Source organism: Dermacentor andersoni, chromosome 6, assembly GCF_023375885.2.
Source record: "Dermacentor andersoni chromosome 6, qqDerAnde1_hic_scaffold, whole genome shotgun sequence".
NCBI classification, from domain to species: domain Eukaryota; kingdom Metazoa; phylum Arthropoda; class Arachnida; order Ixodida; family Ixodidae; genus Dermacentor; species Dermacentor andersoni.
In genome coordinates this window covers 172,819,684-172,836,471 of record NC_092819.1, presented here as the reverse complement: position 1 = coordinate 172,836,471, position 16,788 = coordinate 172,819,684, and the positions used below count along the sequence as shown (strand labels likewise).

Here is a 16,788-nt window from a genome sequence, read left to right as displayed (position 1 = left end):
AAACATACAAAAATTTAATGGGTTGAACAGCACATGGGAGGTATTCCCGAATCGTGATCACCACGTTACCGATATCCTTGAAAAATGTTTAGAATCATTGCATTTTACCGGTTATGCAATATGGGACATAAACCTGGAGGTTAACAAAAAAAACTCGAGAAGTCGAGGACTGTGCAGAAAGCGAAGTAACAAAAAATATTGGAGATAGCATTGAGGCAGGAAGACAGGGGCGTAGTAAACGATGGCAACTGGTATGCTAGTTGAGATTAAGAAAAAAAAAAATCGAATCGGCGGGCAGGCCATGCACGTCTTCAATCACTTGTTTCCAATTTATCACAGGTGATTACATAAGCGTGACGGAATGAATGTCAAGTGGAGAGAAGTGCAGCCGAGGATAGTAGAAAATTGCGTAATGGCACAAACATATGATGTTTGTAGGCATAGTATGCAATCAGCTCGCATAAGACGGGATTGTAGGGAGCGGCATTGGTTTTGCAGTGAACAAATATAGGTTTGTGGTGCTGACAGTAGAGACTCGTGAAGGTGCGAGGACATCTCAGCTGTTGGCACACTAATAAACATTACAATTGGCTCTGAAAAAAAAAAAAACCCGTTATGAAAAATAAAGCAACGTTGCCCCGACAAATTGTTTTCTTATGCATACACTAAAGGCTTCCACAGTTAAGAGCATTTAGTACAAATAGTGCAATGAGCATTTCTCTTTGTAAATAATGGTTTATATGCGGTTGATTCACTCCAACGATCCACTTTTTTCGCAGCAAAACATTCTGCTGCTGGAGGCACTCAACCGCCTGGTGGCAGTAGGCGAGTGCCAGGCACGTGCTCTTGAGAGTGTGGCAAAGTCCAGAGGGCTGCGCTGCAACAGTAGTATCAGTGCCCTCACTGCTCTCCAGTCGAGCCCCCAGAACACACATTATAAAGGAGCTTTCAGTTTATTTTGTTTATTATTCAAGAGCATGAATAAAATTATTGCAGTAAACATTGTGCTGTGCATATTGGGACATTTGTAACATGCACATGATGTCTCTTCAAAATGGGCAAAAACGTAAGGCAACCTGTGCCACTATAGAACCGTGTAAATGAAAAAGACACTAATGCAGCACATACGTCATTGTGCTGTTTGTTCTTTCTATGTGCAAGAATACAGTGGGTGTTGATTAGCCACAAGATGAACGGTGTGTGTATTTCACAATGAAAAGACTGGAAATGGCATGAGCTTAATAATGCTATCACCTATAGACTGTGTATATATTTAAACGTGCCATTACATGCATGTTCGATACCACGTATTCTTTAACAATGTCATATATTTGCATGTACTAATTTTCACACAGCTTAAGCCCATGCACAGCTCACTTGTGATGTATTCATTTCATAGGCCAAATAATTGTACACTTTGTGCTTTTGTGTTGTATGAAACGCGGCATCCTCTAGTCCGCTGCAACTTCAGAAGACAGGAGAGGCCCCGCCCAGATGACCAAAGCGCAGCAGCCGATTACCTCCACGTCTAAAGAAATAGTCCCTCTCCAATGAGCGGGTATTAGTGCGTCCAGCGGCACGACGTCAATGTAGGGTGTGTGCCCACTGGTGCAGGCTTGTGTTCATTTGCCATTGAAGTGCAGATTCTGCGGCCTCGTAAAGTTTTATCCTACTATAGAATCACGTAATGCCTTGCACTGGTTCCATAGACTTTAGCAACTTGATAGCACACAATGATCAGGAGCAGAAATCTCTAAAGGCACCCAAGCAAATCTGGCTGGCCACACTTCCATTATGAGGGGCTGTAAAAAGGTCTCGCCAAATATACCCATGAGATCCTTGAAAAAAAGGCAATGCTTGGCACTTCTTTTGAATCAAAAACTGATTACAGTGAATGTTGTGTACCACGTTCAGACAAACTGAGCTTGGTTATCTGCACAGCATGTAATGTAAGCTTGTGCTTCACATAGTAAACAAACTGCTCTGTCCAGCACAATTGTCGAGTTCGGTGTGGCACCTATTATGTCAATAGTGTAAACATACAAATTTTCAAAGGCCATCCATTTCACCATTATTTTTGTATGACGGTTGTTTCAATCATGCTTGTATTACATGAGCAGGTGGACTTGAAAGCGAAGCTTTGTATGCAAACCTTCAGGCTTCCATAATTGTGCGGCAAGGCACTGGCATGGTGTCGAATAGCTCACACTTCCTCGGTCCTGCACCAAAGAAGCCCAATGCTCTATTTGAAGTTGGATCGCGCAACAGTTCGACGGCACACAAAGAAGAGCAACGCACGCAGCAGAGCGTTCAGCTGTGTGTATTTCTCTTCTTTGTGGCCCGTCGAATTGTGCAATTCAACTTCAAGCTTCTATACCAATACAACCAGACTTCAACCTCACCAATGCTCTAGTTATTAAGCCACAATGAGGCACATCTTTGAAATGTCCCAACACGAATTAGCTCTCCAACAAATCACCACAAGCGTAAAATTTTGCTGCACAGGTGCATGCACGTGTCATATTCTGTACCAATAAACTCGCAGGAATCAAGGGGGCAAGCGTTAACCAGCCTTACTGCTGCCGTTACCATCATCATCTTGACACCAATAGAAAGACAGTGCTGCGTTTCTGTAAATGGAGTGCCGGAGGGAAAGGCGTGACAGCGAGGCTTACAATAAAAATAGCAGTTACAAGACATGTTCAATGCCAAAATATGCTGCATATCGCTCATCCTACTTTGGCATTGCGGCAAGCTTTTACACGTTTGAGAATGTCACAGTTTGTGTAATCATTGCTCTAAAGCTGTACAAAAGGTCTATTCGCTCTGCAATCTTTATTTTTATCATGGCGGGTTAAAGACCCACTTTTCATTGGCATCTGCACCACATTTCTCCCGATATGTAATTTTGTCTTGGTGGCTCGCGACATCTTCACGCACACCGAGTTCTTCAGAGCATTGGATCTGCATTGTTCTACTGCTGAAGAATTAGAGCCCCATTATGAGACGAAAATATACGATTTGTCCATACAGAATAATGCTGCCCCCCCCCCCCCAAAAGAAAGTACACTGAACCACTGGCACATGCACGAACAGTGAACACAGTAAACACTCTGAAGTATTTTCTTCATGCAAGCCAGCACACTAAGATTCTCAATGTATTTTCATTTTGCCATAAATGCATAGGCACAACCGGCTTGGCGCGACATCCGCATCTCGCACTGCAACGAATTGTGCAATGCCTTGCTGTTTCATAATGCAGCCGATAGATGACGCATGACCAAAATTCAGCATTAGGCATACTAAGTAACTTTACTAAGCAATCAGTAATCTCATAAAAACCACAAGTTTTTTATGAGATTAGCATTCACAGCTTACTTCACACAATTTGTGATATCCATTTATCTATTTATACTTCATAAACCTCTTCCCCCCAAAAGTGAGCAATTTGGAAGGCGCCCTGATAGACAAGTAGAACAATCGGTAAAAAGTCAGCAACCATCGAAAAAGTCAGTATCATAGGCTGCCGCATGTGTGATGTCGGTAACACAAAATTTAGGTCGGCTACACAGAAGTGACAAATTTGGCAATAAGGTGCGTCTAGACATTGCTTCAATGCTAATCACAGTAAAGCTGACATTGAAGGCGCCTTAATTCCTACGTACGTTCCGTCGACACACCCGACTATGTTCGTAATGTTTCCGCGAAGTAAGAAGCGCTCTTTTATAAATGCCCGCTCAGCCGCAGTCTTCGGGAAAGCCAGCCACCGCTTCCGCACTGCCGCATCAATAAGCGCATCAGACATCTCTGACACAGAGGCTCACAGTAGTTTGATGACGAGGCTCGCCGTAGTTTGATGACGTCCAATGCAACGCTCGGCGCCGACGCTTCCCTGAAAACTCCCAGTCCCGTAGAAACGGAGGGCGCAGAGGACTTTGTCTTCGACGGTGAGCGACAGACGAGATTCTTCGCCTAGCTGGTCACACAGCCAGCGCACTGATCCCTTCGACAGGCGAAAATGACGCTGAAACTCCACGGCGGTCATGTACGTGAACGGGTCCAGACGGTCATACTGACGCTTGCTGCCGCTGGATGCAATAACACAGGCTGCTGCTGCTGCCGCCGCCATGTTCCCGAGTTGAACTCGGAGGGGGTTTCGCGTTGTACGAGTTTAGCACGAGTTCGCCTGTCAATCAAAGTCAGAGCCCCGCGCGAGGCATGTTACTCTTGCGCGCGCACCCACCACGGTTGGGCCACGCCCAACTTATCTTTCGGCAACAGCGACGCGGTGCCGAGCTGAGAGGCATCAACAATATTCACTACCAACATAAAACACGCACAACGCACTGTCATCGGTGATGTACTGTGCACTACTATCAAAAACAAAGCGTTGACTCTCGCTGGCTTATGCATATATCTTCTCGGGCTGAGATGGCCCCACAGCACGGTTTCATCGCCTGCATTGTGGCGACGTAGCGTACAGTAAATAATTATCGGCACGTCACTGTAGCTGCTTCCAAGGCGTCGATGCGCCGAGGGGGACGACGATGCTGAGGAGTGCGTATAGCAGCAGTCGTTTGAGATGGCTGCTGTGTCATCGGTGATACATTGGAGCCACAACGTCGTAAACACGATCAGCATCCGAGAATCGCTCGCTCTTCTTGACCCAGTGCAATGGCATTTCTTCATCACAAGCACTGCGCACTCGACAGGTCCAACAACTTCCTCAGTTCGAGGTCTCATTTCATAACCGCGCACAAGAGCCCTCACCTGCCAAAATGCGATTGCTGCGGTGTCGTTACGATATCCTTCTGCAATCGCTGCTGGCTCCAGCATAAGTAATCCGTAAGCACCTTGGTGTGCACAAAACACTCAAATACTGCGTACATGCGCTCAGAGGCACTTTCACTGGGCAAGCAATTACAAGCGATGAATTATGTCGCTGGGAAGCACGCACTTCACAATGCATCACCGAGACTTCGCGCACAAAGATAAACTGGTACATTTTCACTGAACTGCTCCACTACGGGCACTACGGACCGCCATTTTGCAGCGACAGCCCTTGCTCCCGTATTTATGACTAGTGTATCGTTTTTAGTTGCTAAAGCGGTGGCCTTAAAGCGCCTGCGATAAACAGCCGTACCGCGGCGCTACGTTTCTATTCCCCTAATAGAGAAAGAGTGGTGATCACTGACATTATTGAGAATAGCACTGTAGCGCCCCTAGGCGACTTCTCACCATATGCCTTGTGCGTGCGACCCGCTTCAATGTATCCGCTTCTAAGCTTTCGCCTCACTGTCGCCACTCGCGGCAAGAAGTGCAAAATTTAATAATTTGCTCGATCTCCGTTTGTCATCATAAATTTCTAGCATTAAAAACGAAAAACCGACACATAAATAAATAAAGATGTTCGTTATTTTATTTGTTGTATTTTAACGTATTCGTCTGAGCGAAAGCATAGTTGGAAGAATGCGCCGCATGTACCCTGTTCGCATTCGAAGGAGCATAGAAAGATAGTGCTCGAAAGAGGAGGAACGTCCTTGACGCGCCCGGGAAAGGCGTGACAAGCGGCTCACGGCAAGTGTGCAGACAGACAGCGGGACAGTCACGGTATTGCTAAGTTGCGATACTCCGTTGTTAACAATAAGCGGCGCTGGCGCGTTTCGTTGTGCAGCCGTCTGCGCCTGAAACGTGGAAGCAGCGTGCCACGCAGAGTGCGCTCATCCTGTCATACGCGGCTTTTTGCCTACATATTTTTTTGCCTGCAGCCTGTGCGCGCTTCACGCTATCTCCGTTCACTGACTGCCGTCGAGCAAACTCGTGTAAAACTCGGGTGAACGAGAAACTCGGCGCATCCTGCACAGCACCCCTGGTTCGTAGTGCACGTCGTGATGGCGCAGGTCATAACGGCACTTCTGGCATGTCTGTGAAGCAGAAAGACGAATGCGGGCAAACTGGCGTGCTTGGGCTGCTGTGGCTATGACATGCCGAGTGCATTTGTTGGCGAGTCGAGTGTGTTCGAAAGGAGAGTCTCGAAAGGCAAAGTCGGCTCATGGCCGAAGAGGAGATAGAAGGATGAATATCCAGCTGTGTCGTGGCTCGAGGAATTGTAGGCGAACGTGACAAATTGTAGAGCAATGCCCCAGTCGCGATGATCGGAGGAAACATACAGTGCTAACATGTCAGTTAATGTGCGGTTCAGGCGTTCGGTAAGGCTGTTAGTTTGAGGATGGTGAGCGGTAGTAAGTGTGTGTATAGTAGCACATGATCGAAGTAGGTCGTCTGTGACGTTGACATGGAAGTATCCGCCGCGATCGGTGCGAAGTAGAGGAGGTGCACTGCGGTGAAAGATAATGTCGTGAAGCAAGAAATCAGCGACGTCTGTGGTGCAGCTGGTCGGTAGGGCTCTATTAATGGCAAAGCGAGTTGTATAGTCCGTAGCGATGGCAATCAACCTATTTCCGTCATTTGATATAGGGAATGGTCCGAGAAGATCAACGCCAACGCGAAAAAAAAGGTCGGCCGGTATATTCAAAGGCTGCAGAAGTCCGGCGGGAGGCACAGCTGGTCTTTTCCGGCATTGACGTGACTCACATGCGGCAACATAGCGCCGGACGGAGCGGCTGGGACGGGGCCAGAAAAACCGTCGCCGAATTCGGTCATAGGTCCGCGTGACGCCAAGGTGTCCAGCGGTGGGAACGTCGTGCAGTTGCTGCAGCACAATGTGTCGCAGATGAGACGGAATGACTGCTAGGAGCTCGGGCCCGTCGGGGTGTATGTTGCGGTGATACAGGATGCCATAGTGTAGTACCAACATGTGAAGGGATGGGTCAGACGGATCAGAGCGCAGGCGTTCGATAATGGGGCGTAACCACTCATCGCGTCGTTGTTCAACGCCAATGTCTTGAAAGGCAGAGAGAGAAAGAACGCAGATTGGTGCGTCTTCCACTAAACCATCCGATACATCGACGAGATGACGAGACAGGCAGTCGGCGTCCTGATGTAGACGACCCGACTTGTAGACCACAGTGTATGTGTATTCCTGTAGCCGTAGGGCCCAGCGACCGAGGCGTCCGGTGGGATTCTTGAGGGAGGAAATCCAACAAAGGGCGCGGTGGTCGGTTGTAACTGTAAATGGTCGACCATATACGTAAGGTCGGAACTTGCTCACCGCCCAAATGAGAGCGAGACACTCGCGCTCAGTAATGGAGTAATTGCGCTCAGCGGGAGAGAGGAGGTGGCTGGCGTAGGCGATGACGCGGTGGTGCCCTTATTGGCGTTGAGCTAAAACTGCGCCGATGCCGTAGCCACTGGCGTCAGTGCGGATTTCTGTCGGAGCGGAGGCGCCAAAATGGGCGAGAACAGGAGGTGCGGTGAGCAGCGTCATGAGCTGCGAGAAAGCAGACGCTTGTTCAGAGCCCCAAAAGAAAGAAACGTCTTTCTTCAGGAGGTCAGTCAGAGGGCGGGCAACATGGCCGAAATTTTGCGCAAGCCTGCGGAAGTAAGAGCAAAGGCCAATAAAGCTGCGAACATTTTTGACACAAGTTGGTACGGGGATATTCTGCATGGCATGAACTTTAGCGGGGTAGGGGCGAATGCCTGAAGAATCAACGAGGTGTCCGAGCATGGTTATTTGGCGGTGACCTAAGTGGCACTTGGACGAGTTGAGCTGCAAGCCAGTGGTTCGAAAAACAGAAAGAACAGATGAAAGTCTTTCAAGATGCGTCGCAAAAGTTGAAGAGAATACGATGATGTAATCCAGGTAGCGCCAACCGATGGACCATTTGAAACCACGTAAGAGCATGTCCATCATCCGTTCAAAGGTCGCCGGGGCATTGCACAAGCCAAAATGCATCACCCGGAACTGATATAGACCATCTGGTGTGACGAATGTGGTCTTCGACAGTCCATTTCCTCCACGGCAATTTGCCGATATCCAGAGCGAAGGTCTATAGATGAAAGATAAGTGGCACCGTGGAGATAATCTAGAGCATCGTCAATGCGGGGAAGTGGATATACATCGTTCTTGGTGAACGTGTTTAGATGACGATAGTCAACGCAGAATCGCCACCTGTTATCGTTCTTTTTGACGAAAACAACAGGGGACGCCCACGGGCTGGAAGAGTATTTAGTAATCCCTTTGGCAAGCATCTTGTCAACCTCGCTCTGGCTAACTTGTCGCTCAGAAGGCGACACTCGGTATGGGCGTCGGCGAACAGGTGCTGCATCGCCGGTATTTATACGATGCTTCACGACCGTAGTTTGACACAAAAGGCGATCGTTCAGGTCGAAAATGTCGGAGAAGGACCCGAAGAGGCCACGGAGCTCTGCGGCTTGTTGTGTTGAGAGATCCGGTGCAATCATCTTTGTAATGTCGTCGGACGGGGCTGATGCAGAAGGCGCAGAATGAGCATTGGTCGAAGACGGCGCAACAGATAGAACGGAAATGTGGCACTCGTGCGTCGGTGACAACGTGGTTAGAGACATGCCTCGAGGAATTACTTGTGGGCACTGTCCGAAATTTAGGATGGGCAGACATGTCTGATTGTCCGCAACAGAAACGATGGTCAGCGGGAAGGATACATTGTGAGAAAGCAGGACTGAAGTCGCGGGAGTAAGGACGTAGTCTCCGTCAGGTACAGGTGGGCAGGATAAGAGAAGGATGCAGGTGGCTGCAACAGATGGAAGGCGTATAAAATAGGTAGACGCGTAAACTGTTGACCTATGCGGCGACGCTTCGCGTCTTCAAAGCGGCGACATTCGTTAATGATCTCATTGACCGTTGTTACGTTCTTGTAAACAAGCAGGTTAAACGTCGTCCGGGATGCCTTTTAAAACGTGGCTGACCTTGTCTGCCTCTGCCATATTGTTATCCATTTTTCGGCAAAGCGCGAGGACGTCCTGGATATACGCCACGTAAGATTCAGTGGACGTCGGTACACGGGTCCGAAGGTCCTTCTTCGCAGCTCATTGGCGGCCAACGGGCTCGCCGAACAAATCTCTAAGCTTCTGTTTGCACTGGTCCCAACTCGTAATCTCTTCTTCGTGTGTTTCGAATCAGACCCGTGCCGTTTTCTTCAGGTAGAATATTATATTGGCCAGCATAAGCGTATTATCCCACCTGTTTAAGCGCATTATCCCACCGAACGCTGACCCGTTCGTAATTCTGCAACCAGTCATCGACGCCAACGTTGTCGATCCCGGAAAACATGCCAGGGTCGCGAGGCTGGGCCAGGATGACCGTCGGTGGCGACGACGGGGCCGTTGTTGAAATCTCCTTAGGACGACATGGCGGCCAGGTTACGTCCGCTGCGGAGCTCGGTCTTCCGCAAGTGATTACCCCGCACGTCCACCAAAGATGTTAGGGGAAGGAAGAAGCGTGCGTCTATTTACAGATGACTTTTATTAGCTGAGCCAGCAAGCCTACAGCAGCGATAATGCTACACCCTTCTTCGCCGTCTCCAAGGCCACCATCATCGTCCTCCTTTCGCCACATTATCGACTGTGACAAGATTACGCAAGCTCGGCGACAAGAGAGAGCGGATAGAAGCATCGATAACATTCCAGAAATTCCCGATACATGTAGGCGCGTCCTACGCGGGGCGCTAACATTTCTTATACGGGAAAAGCACTCCCCCGTGAAAAAGATAAACGACCTTAAAAAATGAAATTATGGGGTTTAACGTGCCAAAACCACTTTCTTATTATGAGGCACGCTGTAGTGGAAGACTTCGGAAATTTCGACCACCTGGGGTTCTTTAACGTGCGGCTAAACCAAAGTACACGGGTGTTTTCGCATTTCGCCCCCATCAAAATGCGGCCGCCATGGCTGCATTATATCCCGCAATCTCGTGCTAAGCAGCCCAACACCATAGCCACGGAGCCACCACGGCAGGTATGAACGAGTTCGCACGTCAATATAAATAATGCCTACGTGGCCACACCTGCAGCAATATTGAATTACGCGGACATAATGCTCTGGGCTGCTAGGCACTTTACTAATTTGAATAGATGATCTATTTCTTCATCAAATTTCTACGTTCTTCCTATTCGTTAATGCGGATAAAGTGTGGCGGAAGTGCTACCGACGTAATTCTCAAATCTCTTCTTTCAAGTCTGTTGCATGAGGGCGTCGTCAATAGAAATTTTGTGCCACGGTTACACGGACAGGCGTGAATGCTTAAGAGCAAAAGTGCGCAAAAAGTAACATGGCGCAAAATGGAAGTGAGCAACACAGTAGCTAAACTTACAACAGCAGGGGCGCTATAACGTAAAACTATTCCAAACTTTTCTATTCCAATTCTGCTATCAGCCCTCCGCGATTCGTCAAAAACATTTTTCGACCACCCCCCACTTCACCTGCCTGTCACGGACGTCACGAAAACCGCGATACCTCCCCATCTGATATGATGTATACACACTGATTATGCATGATTTGACAGAAAAAAGAAAAACAGTTATTTCTGATTCGACCCCTTTTCGCCATTAGCCCTCGGCTATTGGTAAAAAGTTGTCGGGCTGCACCCACTTCACCTGCCTGTCATGCGACGTCACAAAACCGCACAATCTCACCGCGTCAAAGTGACGTGTACGCGATAAAGATGCATTAATATGCCGAACAAAACTGAATTTTTTTCGGAATAGCCGCAGGCTGCCCCGTTCCGAAAGGAATAATAGATGGCTGCCGCCGATCGCTCAGACTCTGGCTACTCGCACCTGCCGGAGAGCATTGGTGTATTTGCGCATAACAAAATTTGTTGCGTGACCGTGTAATGTTTTCAAGCACTTTCGGCACGTTTACTACCTCATTCTGCCAACTCTTCTTTGCTGAGGGTCAGTTTTAGCGTCATTCTTAAGCTTCCATTGCATGCCACCGCAATTTTCGACCAGCCACAACAAGCTAAGTAAGGGAAAGCCGGCCAATCGCAGACGCCGGCACCACCCTCTTGATCCGGGTATCGATTTTCAGTGCACTGGCTCTGCCCCAGTGAATCCCTCTCCACTTGAGCGTTCTCCTCGCCTCTTGTCAGCCAATTAAATACGACAAGCCCCTCAGTGTAGGCAATGTTATTCGTTTTTCAAGCAAACAAAAGTGACCTCCTATGAACGAGGAGAGCGTTTGATTGGTCTGTTCAGACAACCCTGCGGGGGACCGCCCAGTGCTTTCGTGGGTGGTTACGCAAATTTGACGTCAGGAAATTGGAATAGAAACATATTGGAATAGTTTTACGTTATAGGGCCCCAGGATTGTTTTAGTGACATCCTGGAAATGAACTTGTTGGAGGTAGCTTCCACACCTACGTTGCACTGACGAGCGTTCAGAGGGTGATGGCTGTCTAATGGAAGCCTGGCACCAGAAATCGCTAATGTTATTAGCTCATGTCCATTATATCCTTTAATGGAGGTATCTGTGAATCTCTCATTGTTTCGATATGTTTTGGTCTACCTATATTGCCAATGTAACAAATTATACTTACCGTGAATCCTCGATTGCATCTGGTGCAATAAACGTCAAGCTTCCTCTATTGTCAAATATTTATCTTGCTGCACTTTGTTAGGTATAAACCTAAATACGCAGGTTCTCTCTTGAATCCTCAACAAGCTAACCAAAATTATGCACTAGGGTCTGACCAATACTCCGCTGCCTGTCTTTCTTCTCATAAATAATTACACCTACAGTATAGAAATATTACACTGCAGGCTAACCTATTGTAGCAGCGCAACTGTGGCCTTCAAAGCAGGCGAATAAGAAGGTGGGCTCACGTGCCGGTAGCGCGAGAATAGAACATGCCAGCGCGCATGCGCTCGCGACAAGAGACAGTACCACCGCGATTCCATCGCCAGCTTATGTGCTCGCGCGCGCAACGCAGCAAGGAAGGCAGGCGTTTGGCGTGTCCTGACCACCGCCGGTAATCCACCTCTGCGGAGCAGTGCCAGCGCGCATCGCCTGCGCAGCCGTGGAGCCGGCCACTCCGGAAAGCACGCTGCACCGTGGCTGGCCGGCCTGGGTAAACCGTGGCGACGGCGGCTGCCTCTTCTCGTCACCTCCCACACAATGTACCGCAGCACTTTGCCATGAAATCAAGTCTTGCGAACTCTGACAAAAATATCAACGATCCTCTATACTTCCCCTTTATCCCCACGAGCCATAAAACGAGTGTGGACTGCCTCCAGCCTTTAAAACTGCCCATCAGTGTTTTTTCCTGCACCAAAACAACGACTGGAATGACCTTCATGGTGCTGCTGTACTTTAATCAATAGTTTTTCATTTAAAAGAGGTTATTGAACATCGCTAAGCTATTGCAGGAGACGAACAATCTCATTAAGAAACGTCAATGTATGAAAGCCTCTAACCCTACAGCTAGAATACAGCTGGCAGAACATTCCAAGTTAATAAACAAGCGTAAGATAGCTAACATAGGGAAGTAAAATATGGATGCAATTGAACACGCTCTCAGGAACAGAGGGTGCCTAAAAGCAGTAAAGAAGAAACTAGTAATAGGCATGAATCAGGTGTATGCGTAAAGAGACAAAAGCGGCAATATCATTACTAATATGTATATGAAGTGGCTGAGGAGTTCTATAGAGACTTACACCGTACCAGTGGCACCCACGCTGGTAATAGAAGAGGGGATAGTCTAGAGGACTTCGACCTCCCACAAGTAACACCGGATGATGTAAAGAAAGCCTTCGAAGCTAAGCCAAGGGGTAAGGCAGCTGGGGATGATCAGATTACAGCAGATTTGTTGAAGGATGGCGAGGAGATTCTTCTAGGAAAACTGGCCACCGTGTATACGCAATGCTTCATGAACTCGAGCGTACTGGAATCATGGAAGAACGCCGACATAATCCTAATCTATAAACAGGGGACGCCAAAGACTTGAAAAAATAGACCGATCAGCTTCCTGTCCGTTGTCTACAAAGCATTTACTAAGGTAACCGCAAATAGAATGAGCAACACCTTAGGCTTCTGTCAACCAAAGTACCAGGGAGGATTTCGTAAAGGATACTCAACAACGGACCATGTTCACACTATCAATCAGATGATAGAGAAATGTGGGGAATGTAATCAACTATTATATATAGCTTTCATTGATTATGAGAAAGCGTTTGATTCAGTCGAAACATCAGCAGTCACGCAGGCATTACAGAATCAGGGTGTAGACGAGCCGTATGTAAAAATACTCAAAGATATATATAGCGGCTCCACAGCCACTGTAGTCCTCCATAAAGAAAGCAACAAAATCCCAATAAAGAAGGGCGTCAGGCACGGAGATATGGTATCTCCAATGCTGTTCGCTGCGATATTACAGGAGGTATTCAGAGACCTGGATTGGGAAGAACTGGGGATAAGAGGTAATGGAGAATACCTTAGTAACTTTCGATTCTCTGATGATATTGCCTTGCTTAGTAACTTAGGGGACCAATTGCAATGCATGCTCACTGACTTGGACAGGCAAACCAGAAGGGTGGGTCTCAAAATTAATCAGCAGAAAACTAAAGTAGTGTTTACCAGTCTCCGTACAGAACAGCAGTTTATGATAGGTAGCGGAGCACTGGAAGTGGCAAGGGAATACACCTACTGAAGGCAAGTAGTGAACGCGGATCCGGATCAGGAGAGTGAAATAATCAGAAGAATAAAAATGAGATGGGGTGCGTTTGGCAGGCATTCTCAGATCATGAACAGCAGGATGCCGTTATCGCTCAAGAGAAAAGTGTATAGCAGCTGTGTCTTACCAGTACAGACCTACTGGGCAAAAACCTGGAGGCGTACGAAAAAGGTTCTACTTAAATTAAGGAAGACGCAACGACCTGTGGAAAGAATCCCAAGCAAATCAAGTATTTTATTAGAGATTACTCTTACATATAAAAAAAAACACAGGCTCCATGTTGTCAGCATACCCACTTCTCTTCGATACCCATTACGTTATCAAATCAAGAAAATACCATTGACGCGTAGTAACTACGGACGTCAGGATATAAACTATCAAATACCAAGGCTACTAAACATTGTTGAGCAAAAAATTGATTTCCGTGCGCCTAATTTTAAGCAAGGTATAAAAAACCTACTCATACAGTATCAAATTATTTACACATAAATTGCTCTCGCACTAATTTTTTTATGCACTATATATGTATTCCTTAATCTGCGCGGTAATGTGTTTGCACAAACAAAAATTGAAGCATAAATGTGTTTTGTATAACAAGCATAATCTTGTTTATTTGTATTTTCTACTTCGTACTTGCTTGTTTCTTGTTATATTTGCTTTTTTCGTACATGAGATCATCATGTAAGCCCAACGCACTTAGGAGCAAGAGCCCCTGTCAGGCCAAATTGCCTTTAGCTCTTGTTTCCTCTTTCTGTAATGAAGAAAGGAAATGAACTTCAAACTTCAAAAACTTCAAGATTGTTGGGTGTAACGTGAAGGGATAAGGAAAGAGCAGATTGGGTGAGGGAACAAACGCGAGTTAATGACATCTTGGCAGAAATCAATAAAAATAAATGGTCATGGGCAGGCATGTAATGAGGAGGGAAGATAACCGGTGGTCATTAAGCGTTACGGATTGGATTCCAAAAAAATGGAAGCGTAGCAGGGGGCGGCAGAAAGTTAGGTGGACGGATGAGATTAAGAAGTTTGCAGGGACATCATGGCCACAATTAGCGCATGACCGGGGTAGTTGGAAAAGTATGGTAGAGGCCCTTGCCCTGCAATGGGCGTAGCCAGGCTGATGATGAATTGATGATGAACATCGGTGAACACGTGTTTTACAAAACACAGTAGGTCATCGCGAATACTCCCTCACCCCTCTCGCAAAAGGCCCTGGGAGCCTTTAAAACATTAGAAATTCGAGAGCTCCTTCAGCATCGCTTTTGTATAGGCTTTGAGATTGTACGTGTAGGTAGCGGCAGCGACTGATTTGTGTTGGCCCGTATCCCATCCAATTGTGTCCAGCTAATCTCTAACGCATGTACGTTATGCATAACAGTAGCCCTGAATGGAGAAGGACTAAAATAAACGCGTTGTGCAAAGTCGCTATTGCCACCCCTTGAGGGAGGGAGAGGGATGGGGCGCCTCCATCACTCTTCCTACTCCTATACTATATAAATTCTCACACTACACTACTTCTTTCTTATCGAATAAAACTCACTCAGCAGTTTGCACTTAACCTATAGTGCGTTCCAAGTTTTGTATTAACTTCGGTTCTCACCGCGGCTGTCAGAACGATGAGGCTACACCAACTTTTCGAGCTCCTTCACTAGATGCTATGTTAGAGCCTATATTGTTCTCAGATGAACGAGAGCGGTATGCAGTACAATTATTTTTCAAATTTTCGTGAATGCGTCTTTCACGCGCTTGAATTAATATTAGTTGCGCTTCCTCACTCCACTCTATAGCAACCAAGGAGCCTCCACGCACATGCACACATATTGTGTAACGTAACAATGGTGAGGCAATGTTTTGTCAAAACTGTTGTTCACAGCGACTTGAAGCTCCAAGGATCAACTTTAGGCAGACACGTGTATACTGTCACCAATTCTCATAATCGCTTAACCGCTTAACTTGAAGGTTTCGCAGACACTAGCGCCCACGTTTGGTCTCGATATTTTCGTAGCAGACTCAATGATACTAGCGGAACTCAGTTTCTTCAGCACAGTAGCCATGATGTTGCGGTTCTCGAACAGGTATCAGAAACAGCATAGCAAACCATTTCTGAAAGTTTTGACAGAAACTGCACACATTCAAGAAATTTAGACCTCGAAAATTCTTAAATGACTGGCGACCTTTAAGGGCCCGTGAACTACCATAAGCGTGAAAACGGTTACGTACTGGCTCATAATAGTGTATATTGACAAAGATAACCGAAAGAATTTTTCTGAAATGTTGCAGTTAAATAAGCTTGCCAGCGTTTGACGAACGGTTACCCGTCCGCCACAGTTTCTCGTTGGCTATTCTCCCGTTATATAATCGTCGACGCTCACTCGCACCAACCCCATGCAGCGAAGTGAAAGTTGCTTCAGCGCACATAAACACTCCTCCGCTCTCCGTCTTCCGTGCGACACCGGCTGAATGGAAAAGGTTCAATGGTGCACAATGTGCGAGCTCGCGTCGGTACACACAGTCGACTCTCGGGGCGTTCGCGCTGTCGTCCTTCACCAAAAGACCAATTGAGAGCTTTTTGCCTCGGTGGCGCCACCTGAAGCACCCTGTTCGCATCACGACACACAAAGGAGGAACGCGAAGACCTGGAGCTCAGCACAGGGCTATGTTTTTTTTTTTCAGTTTGTGGGGTCTTCACGGCGCATAGCATTGACATATTAGCCAGAGATGATAGCTGAAGCATTATGTTGTTATTATCTATTTATTTGTACTATACAATGTGCTACCCTTTAGTAGCCAAAGCTGGAGTGGTTAGAAATGACGCTATCACCAACATAAGGTACAGTTGTGCAATTCAGTATAGTTGAAGATTAAGAAAGAATTCACTGGCACTCAGGTGCACAGTCGAAATCTATTCAAGCCAAAATGAAAGTACTTTCGCCTAAAGACAAGCAAGAGCAATGAAAGCAAAAGTCAACACTTAAGTTCGATTAAATGCCAGTTGTCAAGTAGGCAAATGGCAAAAGCGTAAAGAAAGCAACTTGTTAAATGCGAGATCAGAGCGCTTGCGCCATGGATGTAACGCAAGAAAATCACGCGACAAGTGAATCACTCCTGGTCGTCGAGAGCGCCTAAAATGTTTTGACTTGAAATAAAATTGTCAGTTATTGTCGAACTATATGCACCC

At 46.9% G+C, this 16,788-nt stretch overlaps 1 protein-coding gene across 1 annotated transcript in view; it reads right to left on the bottom strand.

The window, feature by feature from the left end:
- The window catches only part of LOC129382702 (uncharacterized), a 674,466-nt gene that overhangs the window by 417,867 nt on the left and 239,811 nt on the right, over positions 1-16,788 (bottom strand). The window lies entirely within an intron of this gene.